The sequence below is a fragment of the Cannabis sativa genome, chromosome X, assembly GCF_029168945.1.
Source record: "Cannabis sativa cultivar Pink pepper isolate KNU-18-1 chromosome X, ASM2916894v1, whole genome shotgun sequence".
In the NCBI taxonomy this organism is placed as follows: Eukaryota; Viridiplantae; Streptophyta; class Magnoliopsida; order Rosales; family Cannabaceae; genus Cannabis; species Cannabis sativa.
In genome coordinates, this window is record NC_083610.1 from 69,709,693 (window position 1) to 69,720,090 (window position 10,398).

General features: G+C 27.8%; 1 long non-coding RNA gene across 4 annotated transcripts; it reads right to left on the minus strand.

Moving 5' to 3' along the window:
- Window positions 1–7,131: 7,131 nt before the first annotated feature.
- On the minus strand, window positions 7,132–10,002 carry LOC115723598 (uncharacterized). Of its 4 annotated transcripts, none has more exons than XR_004012972.2 (9): window positions 9,413–9,997; window positions 9,291–9,331; window positions 8,734–8,793; window positions 8,532–8,597; window positions 8,335–8,421; window positions 8,145–8,245; window positions 7,872–7,984; window positions 7,532–7,574; window positions 7,132–7,392 (listed from the first exon to the last, which is right to left on the minus strand). It is a non-coding gene; the product is annotated as an uncharacterized LOC115723598 (long non-coding RNA). The 4 variants fall into 4 exon arrangements; XR_004012973.2 differs by having other exon boundaries at window positions 8,375–8,421; window positions 9,413–9,995; XR_004012975.2 differs by having other exon boundaries at window positions 7,872–7,971; window positions 8,145–8,421; window positions 9,413–10,002.
- Window positions 10,003–10,398: the final 396 nt, after the last annotated feature.

Consider the following 10,398-nt stretch of genomic DNA (forward strand, 5'->3'; position numbering starts at 1 on the left):
AATAAAAATAAAAATATAAAACATTTTTTAAAACAAAATAGAAAGTTAGAAATTTAAATATTATTTATTTTAAATATTTTTATTTCCTGTAATATATAATAAATAATTAAATAAATTTTTAATGAAAAATAATTTATTATAGAATCTTTTAATTAAAATAGTTTTTTTTCTAAAAGTTGGGTATACCAGCTTTAACTTTTAGCTGTAGTTTTTTCATAAAATTTTTAATAAGCTGCTTTTTAACTGTTTGCCAAACACGTTTTTGTCACAATTTTTTAAAAAAGTGACTTTTAACTTTTCCAAAAACTGTCTCAAAGAATCAATTTTTAAAATCAATCAAAAGTGAACACAAGATATTACAAAGTATATTTGATGATACATAAAAGGAAATAAGGAATTAGAAGATGAGATTATACAACACAATGCAGAATAAATGCAAATAATAACACCCAATGTGAACAATTATAAGAATTAACTTCTAGCTAGATTTGAACAAGTCTCAAATGACTATTTTTTTTAAAAAAATATATATATATAAAAAAAATAAACATAAAAAAGCTTAGACCCCTTTCTTAAGAATACACGAATTGAAATAGTTTTTGTGATTTATTATGCTCTATATTCTCAATCTAGTCTTTTAATTAGGATGAGAATTTCAAGTGAGCAAAAATGACTATTATTAATAGAATTTTCACTCATTTAAATATGAACCTGTGAATTTTCCAAAAAAAAAATATATATGATGTGTTAACTACTAGCTATCTAATAACCGTTTACTGTACAAATTATCAATATGGCATTTATGATTATAAATATATGATTTGGGGCTCACTAATTACAAGTGTTTAAACCAAGCAAGCTTATTAAATGCCTAAAATGATCAAGTTGTTACTAGTAACTTTTTTATCACGACAAATTGTTTTTTTTTTTTTATTAAATGTAACTTTTAGTTATAACAAAAAATTATTTGTAATTAAAATTTAGTATTTAAATACAAGTTGTCACTAATTTAATTTTAGTCACTATTATGACAAAAATACATTTAGTCATAATAAATTATGATTTTTAAACTATCTCTAATAGATGGTGTATATTTTGAGTTAAATTTGATTTAAAATATACCACAAAACCATATTTAGCCCAATTTTTGTATTTGTGCTCCAATAATGCACAAGATGCAAACTAGGTATAAAAGTTAATAATACCATTGATACTCATTGAAAAAATACAAACAATTAATTTTAGTTATATTACTTTAATAACTTATAAATATAAAAATATTTTTTATTAATGGATAGTATTAATGAGTAGCAAATAGATAATAAAAAAAATAGCATTTATTGTGAGGTAAAATATGACACATGCTATCTTTTGAGCCAAATTTGGCACACATTTTACATCACTATTAAAGTTAACTTTTAGTAAAATATTTTAAAAAATAGCAATACACCATAGCTCTCCATTGGATATGCTCTTATAACTAATACCTTTATCCACAAACCCTTTAGTCATAAAATAAGAATGTATGTTTATAATTAGTTATAAATTTATGGAGAATTACTTCATATACTGTTTTTTTTTTAACTTTTCTTTCAAATTTACGGTTTAGATTTCTAAAGTGGTTTCAACGCTAGTTGCAATAGGGATTTCTATACGATTTTTTGTTGCAATTTAAGTTGTAACGCTAGTTGCAATAGGGAGTTTCTATATAGAATTCCGTAAAAATAAAAAAAAAAAAAAAACTGTTTTGAAGTGTAAAAATAAAAAAACCCCTAAATTTATCACTTTCGGTCACAACAACAAATTTTATATTATAAGCCAGTATGGTTTTCGCTATATGTCACTTGTTTGCATGCATGGAGCGACATGTGAATTGCTGACTTTGTTTCTCTTTTAGCACTCTAAAATTATCAAAACATCCCAAAATTTGTATTACCCTATAATTGATAAAACTAAGTGTATAATAGCTATAATAAATAATATAAGTTACAGTACAACAAGAATAATATTTTGTGTCAATCCATGTGCGCTAATTGACTGAAATTCGAGTGAGAGTGAGGTGTCTAGTAAGAACTGATGTATTAGGTTATTATTGGGTAAATTAATACTTTCAGGTACTAATTTTGGGTCCTAGGTCTAAGTCTGGGTTCGGATTTGGTTCTTCGTCTTGGTTCTAGTCCTAGTCTGAGTTCACTTCACAAAGCGTTAGACGTGTCGTGGATCAACTTTGGCTAACATAAATGTGTCGGTTATTAACTGATGCTATAATACTCATCTTTTTTAACGTTTCCAATAAAAAAGAAAAAAAAAATTTATATACTTAATCAATAGTTGACATATATAATTGCGTCGTCCTTCCATGAAATGGTACTTTCGAACTAGCATGAAAATAAGATTTTTGACAATTACGGTTTGGGCTTAGTTCCGGTCCATTAATATTTTGGGCCTGAGTAAATTTCAACTGGCCCATTATGCCAGAGAGTGGTGTATTTTTTGAAATGGGCTTTAAACTATTATTTAAGTTTTTATTTTAATAATAAAAAAATAGAAAATTACATTATAAGAGTTTTTTTTATATATTTTTATAAACTTTTTTTATATTTGCAGTTTTACAGTTTTGTGTTGTTTTCATGTTTGTCGCAATGTGTAAATACCAATTTTTTTTTTTAAAACAATGTGTAAACAACGGTCTGTAAGATAAAAAAGTTCGTAAAAATGAAATAAAAAAAACTCAGAATTTCGTAAAAATATAAAAATTTTTGCTATTTTTGTTAGAATTTGAGATAAGATGAATGATTTTCTATCTCAAAACTAATTGGTAATAGAAGGAGTAGACTATTTATCTTATATATTCTATTATCTTTCCACGCATTAATAATGTAGAACTCTCTAACAATTTTTGAGTATTTTTGAAATAATCCATTAAAAATATGGTTTATTCTGATAAACACGAGATATTTTGGCGGGAAAAAGTTTCTAGTTTAAGACAAGATAAGATAGGATAATTAAGGAATGTAGAAGCTTTCAGGTGGATACCAGAAGGGAAATTTAATTGGGTTGAGATGCAAAATGGCCCTAAATTTAGTAATTAAGTTAGTAAATGTACACTTTTTTAAAAAAAATGGCCAAATCTAATAAATTAGCTAATAAAAATTATAAAAATACATTTATCACATATTTTTTTAAAAAAATATATATAATAACAAAATTAAGATACATAATTTTTTTAGTATTGCATATTATTATATTGTAACAAAAATAAATAAATATAGGCTAAATACCATTTTGGACCCTGTGTTTTGCAAAAGATACAGATTGGACCCTGTGTTTTGTTAAATGACAAAATGGACCCTGTATTTTCTAAAATAGTAAAAATAGGACCCTGAGCTTAATTTTTGACAATTTTTTTTTAATACAACCAACTTGAAGACAATGCTTAATACGAACAGATACAAAAAATGTAAACAGTTTTGTCATAGCACTTTTAGATCGGATTATAATTAAACTTTATTTTTACAAAAAATGAATTCAGGGTCCTATTTGTACTATTTTAAAAAATACAGGGTCCAGTTTGTCATTTAACAAAACACAAGGTCCAATTGGTAACTTTTACAAAACAGAGGGTCCAAAATAGTATTTACCCATAAATATATTAGATCATTTAAATATATACAGTAGTATTAGATATATCGTAGTACAGAAAATTAATATACCGTAGTAATAAAATTATATACCACAAAGAAATTATAACAATACTAAATTAATACTTAAAAAATATATATCATGCTAACAAAATTATATATACCACCATTAAAATATGAATACATACTAAAAAATTTATATATAATAAAATAGAAACTAAATATCATATTAAATAAATAATATATTACAGACAACAAAAATCATATACCATACAATAAAACGTATATACCTACAATAAAAAATAAAACAAAATAATATAACATTATTAAAAAAATTTATATATATAATATTAACAAAATTATAAATCACCTTTATGTATACTAAAATAAAAACTAAACATGCATTATCTAAAATAAAATGATATACTATACAATAAAACTTATATACCATATAACATAAAATATATACCTTACAATAAAAATATATATAATAATAACAACAAATAAAAATAAAAATATATAGGATGCTAATAAAATTATATATCATGTCAACAAAAGTACAATAGAAAATAAAACTTAAATATTATTTAAAAAAATTATATACTGTATAACAAAAAATACACATACCATACACCAAAACATATATACAAATAATAATAATAATAAAAATATAGATTACTAATACATATATATGTATGTATACTATACTAACTAAATTATATACCACAATTAAAATATATATACCATGACCATTGTATATAATAAAATAAAAATTAATTAAATATTATTTAAAATAAATAATCATACAATCAAAAAATATAAAAATGATAATTAAATATATGTAGCATGGCAATAAAATTATATACATATATTAAAATATTTTTATTATGCTAATAAAATTATATACCACTATTATACATATCATAATAAAAAATAAATATCATCTAAGATGAATAATATATCATACAACAAAATAGAAATATACCGTACAACAAAATCTATATACTAATAACCCAAAACAACTCATAAAAAATTAAAAAAAATTGACATAACTTTAAAATAAAAAAGATTTTAACAAAACTAATATAGATATACCATAATGTTTAAATAATTTGCTTCTAATTCTAAAAAAATCAAAAATAAAAAAAAATAAAAAAAATTGAAATGAGGACATTTACTAACATAGTCTTATGATTTAGGGCCATTTGCTATATTTTTTTTTTGAAATGAGGACATAAACTAACATACTCCTATCATTTGGGGCCATTTACTATAATTTCCCAATTTAATTTTTTATGCATTAATTGGACTAAAATTATTTCACTAATTCAAAACTATTCAAAATTTGTAAAATAGGTTAATTTTTACTAAAATCCAATTTTACCCCTCTCATTCCAAAAACGGACTCTCTCTCTTCCTTCCCTTTCTCTTGGTCATTGTCGAACCCACTGAATCCACCACCACGAAGGAAAAGAGCCATCGAACCCACCATCTGAGCACCACTCAACCCACCATATGAGGACGAAGACCCACTCTACCCACCACCCAGTCGACCCACCACGAAGATGAACAACCCTCAATGACGGTTTCCCCCTATTGTATTTTTGAATGTTTTTCTTATTCATTTAGGGTTAAAATATTGTTTATTGATAGATTTAGGGTTAAATTTGAATCTATGATTTCTGGGTTAGAAAATACATTTTTTAGGTAGGTCCGATGCATCCTCGATGCAGGCCCAATGCATAGTGATGAAAAATTAGATCTTGGTTGAAGACAAAGGCCCAATATAGGTCCTGATGGGACCCGATGACCAGTTAATTTTTCTAAAAAATACTAACTGGCGGGGTCTAATATAGGGCCCGATAGGTCCGATATCAACAAGACAATATCAAACCCATCGGGCCCTATATCGGGCCCATCGGACCTATTGGGCTATCTTCTTCAACCTTCAACCCCTTCAACATTAAACTACCATCGGGCCCTATACCGGGCCTCAATCGGAGTTGAAATAAAAATACAGATCCGAGCCTAAAAACCTCAAAAATCACATATTCTCCACTAAAAACACAGACTTAACCATAAAATCTAATTGCTTTAACCCTAAATCATGAAAAAATTAGGGATTACCTTTGACAAAGATATTGTTGGTGTTGGGTGGTGGTCGCGGTGGTTCGTGGGTCGTGTGGGTGGTGTGGTCGCGAAATCGGGGTGGTTCATGAGTTGTGGGTCGTGTGGGTGGTCCGATTGTGTGCTCCTCCATGGGTGTGTTTACAGAGAGCGAGAGAGAGAAGGGGGAAAGAGAGAGAGAGGGGGGCCTATTCAAATGGGAGGGGTAGAATGGGGTTTTAGAAAAAAGAAAAAGGATCTATTCTACCAATATTGAATAGCTTAAGTTTAGAAAAATAATTTTAGCCCAATAAATATATAATTAATCAAATATTTTCTCCAACAAAACTACCTTACACATAACATTATGGGGAATGTGTTCATGGAATTGATCTTTTAATCAAAGGTGGCACATAAGAAGAGAGAAACGAAGATTAATTTATATAAGATAAATAAGCTTAATTTGAATTTGAATTTAAATTTAAATTTAAACTGAATATTAGATATTGATTAATGCTTTTATTTTATTATTATTATTTAAGTCTTTATTAGTTTTTTATCCATTAAGTAAATCAAAATCTATCAGGATTAAACAAATATGTAAGCCAAATTAATATTTTGTTTTCTGTTGGGAATGGTGCCCTTAAACCATATAAAATGGATAATATTTTTACTGAAATAAATAAATAAATTCAATTATTTTGTATATATTAATCACTGTATATTATATTATTCCTCATAATATATTATAAATTCAAGTTCATCTATGTAGTTTCAATCTCGCGTATTGAAACAATGAAGTTAATGGGTGAGATTAAATATTTTTGTAACGTGAGTATGCCACTCTGGCTGCTTCCTGGATTGACGATTGACACTACAGACTAACACAAGTGTTTCTAGCGTTGTTCTCACTCGCACGTTTCTTGGGAAAACATCCCAGGAGGTCACCCACACTACAAGAAAAGAGACTTTTAGGGGCGACTTTTTATCGCCCCTAAAAGTTCCAAATTCACCCCTAAAAAATATTAGGGGCGACATACCGCCCCTAAAATATCGCTTCTAATACTTTGTCCCTAATACTCCTTAGTAGGGGCAATAAAAAAAATCGTCCCTAAAAGTGAGTATTAGAAACAATTTTTGTCGTCCCTAAAAAAAAATTGAAAGTCGCCCCTATTTGAAATCAATCTATGATATCTAAAAAAATATTAGTGGCAATTTATACCTTTTTAAAGGCAACGCGTCACCCCTAATAGTAAGCATTAGGAGCGACATTTGTCGCCAGTAATATTTTTTAAATTTTTAAAAAAATAATAATAAAAATAATTAATTTTACAATTAATATATTTAAAATTAAAATATTAAAATTAAAGCTAATAGGAAAAAAAAAACTAAAAATATTTAAATTTATAAATTATAGCAAATTGAATTAATCTTTAATTGTTCACATTACAATACTGTTAATCAATGTTTAAACTACAATTATATAATAGGATTACTAAAGCCCCAAATCCATAGTATCTTCCTCTATATCCTTGCCTTTTAATGTTGCTGTGTTCTGTGTTCGTTGTGGCATGGGCGTCATCGGTTCCATCAGCCACGAATAACTATACAATGTATATTGCAAGTCTTTTAGCTGCTCAATCACCTGGCATAGTACCAATCAAAATAAATTTAACAATGCTGCCGCAAATAACAAATATAAAAGCAATAACTTAATTACTTACACAGATATATGATCTATCCAAAAACACATTTTTCTTAGTCAAATTTAAGTAAGGATATACCTTGAAAGTGAGATAATACTTGGTCCTCTCATTTCCTGGAAAACTATTACAAACGAAGAATTTACCATAGAAATTAGTAAAGGTGATATATGACTACTCCAGCAAGCTCAAAGAATCAAAAATTGTATAATGTAAATTAGTGTAACAAAACAGAGCAAATACAATCTCCATCTTCAAATGAAAATAAATATATATATCCATCTTCCACACCTTGAAAAATCCTATTATTAAATTCCAAAAGTCTACAACGCCAATAGCTAAATTAAATATGGCATGAAGCATATAGGACTACAAGACAACATACCACCAAAACAGAGAAAATATTCTCAACAAACTTTACCTCAAAAAGCAGAAGTTGGTGATAATTATATCCACACAAAATGAGAACTAGGCTTTACCCTAAGGCAATGATCATCTTTCTTTGGATGTCTACTTCCCACCTTGTAAAAAGAGCTGAACAAAGGTTAAAAATTAATATAGAAATCAATATGAGTTTAGAAGCTATAACATACATATATTGATTTTCTACTACTATTTCTAAATCAAAACAAACAGAGAATAACATTAGTTTGCATAATTCAGACCCAGCTATATTACAGTGTATATATTGTACCTTGACTCTTCCCCATTATACTATTATACTACGAGACCTTCAATAGATAAGGTGACAACTCCTCCAAGGAAGCTGGAATGATGAAGTGACACCTTTATTTTCTAGAAAATCAAAAAGAGAATAAGCATATAAGTCTTCTGAAAAGATAAAAAAGAATATCCAACTAATACCATAACTCATCAACATATACTCGTAGGGTTTTCTCTTGCTTATTTTATGAAGAATATTACAAATAAGATCAGAAAAGTCAATCTTATATCCATCTCCAGCATCCAACCTGCATAAGACAGAACTAGTACTTTGTAACCTTTCATTTTATGAAGATTAATTTATTAGCCAAATGTCAGAACTTCACAAGAATAATTGTCATTTCAATTACAATCTTACAGCTTCAATCCAATGCTGGAAAACTAAATTTTTTCTCTTAGATTCCTCACGTACTTCTTTCCCAATCTGTCAAAAAAATAAACAAGCGAAATTTATTGGAAAAAATATAGTTCTGAAACAGAACAAAAAGACGGCTAAAAGAATATTAATTTCCAATCACAGAAGTTTGTAATATATATGTATTTGCAGCAATCAAGCTTACGCAGAGGAGATATGAGAAAGTGAGAGATCCTAGAGAGAGAGAGATTCAAAACCCCCAAATCTGAAGAAAAAAAAACACATGAAATGATAATATTAGCTGTAGAGATTAATGTCTTTTCTCTCAACTACCATAAGAAGAGAAACAACACACTTACGATATATTTAAGTAAATTCTTACAATTGAAAATGAGAGCAGCGCCAACTCTTATTATGCATAACAATAAGAGCGTTCCATAGTTAACCAATCCATAACTTTTTTTTTCTTTATCAATGAATAAAACTATACATAGAATACTTTACATAATCATTAAAACATTATTACGAGCAGATGGTGAGCAACGTCAATATTCTCCATAAAAGAAATACGAAACATACATAAATTAGATAAAAACTAGAATAAGCTCAATAATTTTAGATCCAAAACAAAATAATCACATCTGAATACTGTTCTAATAAGAAGAGGGAGATGAAATATGAAAATAATCATGCCTAGCATACAATGAGTAAGAAAATCAAAATCATATTTAAAATGCAAACAAGAATTTGAGAGAGTTATACCTAATCATAGTGTACAGATTCTAACTTCTGATCGGAGAGAGCTGAGAGAGTAGGAGAGAGATGATAAAGTGAGAGAGATCCAATATACATATATATATACAAAGAGAGAGTGAGCGACTTACCATCGCCCTGAGACGAAGAAGACGGCGACAGAGAGGGATCCTAGGAGACGACGCAGGCACTTTTGGATTTGAGGTTTTCTGGTATTTAGGGGAATCGGTTTCAGATTTAGGGATTTCTTAGTTAATGAGAAAGATTAGAGTGAATGCTGAAACGAAGAGCGAAGCTTTTTATTTCGCGCGAAATGATTTCGGTGGGAAATGGATTTTGGGTACTAAATAAAATAATTATTAAACTATTAATAAGGGCAACTTATCGCCCCTAAACAAAAAATGTTGTCCCTAAACATATTTAAAATAAAAATAAAAATTGGAGCACGTTTATTAGCAGCGACAGATGGAAGTCGCCACTAATGACAGGTGATTAGGGGCAAAAAAAGGTCACCTCTAATATTGTCGCTCCTAATGCTTCTTTTTGTTGTAGTGCCATTCTGAAATTACCCTAGGTCAAACATGCTTAACTGTTGAGTTCTTTTATGATGGGCTACTAGAAAACAAGATGCACCTTGTTGATATAAGTAGTACCAATCAATCCATTTAAGCCCTCTTCAACTGTGTAGTTCCATACCTACACAGTCTCAGAATCATCCCACTTGACCTTTCCCAAACGGTGTGAGATTGTAGGAGTGAGCAACGGTCGGTTTGGCCGGTTTTTTACAAAAAAAAAAAAAAAAAAAAAAAAAAAAAAAAATTCAGTTTTCATGGTTATAATCCAAAAACCGACCGACCATTATACAATTGTAAAAAAAAATCGACCGTTTTAATCCATGGTTTGGTCCGAACTTCATTTTTTTTTTAAAAAAAAGTAAGTTTTTAAATTTTTTTATAAATATTTGAAAACTAAGAAAATTAGAGTATTGTATCAAATATCATATAATTTAAGAATAAAACTTTTTTAGTTAAATAAATAATATAAAATAATTTTTTTTTAAAATTTGTTTAATTTATTTGTGCTACTGATATGGTAATGAGTTATATTAAAAAACTCG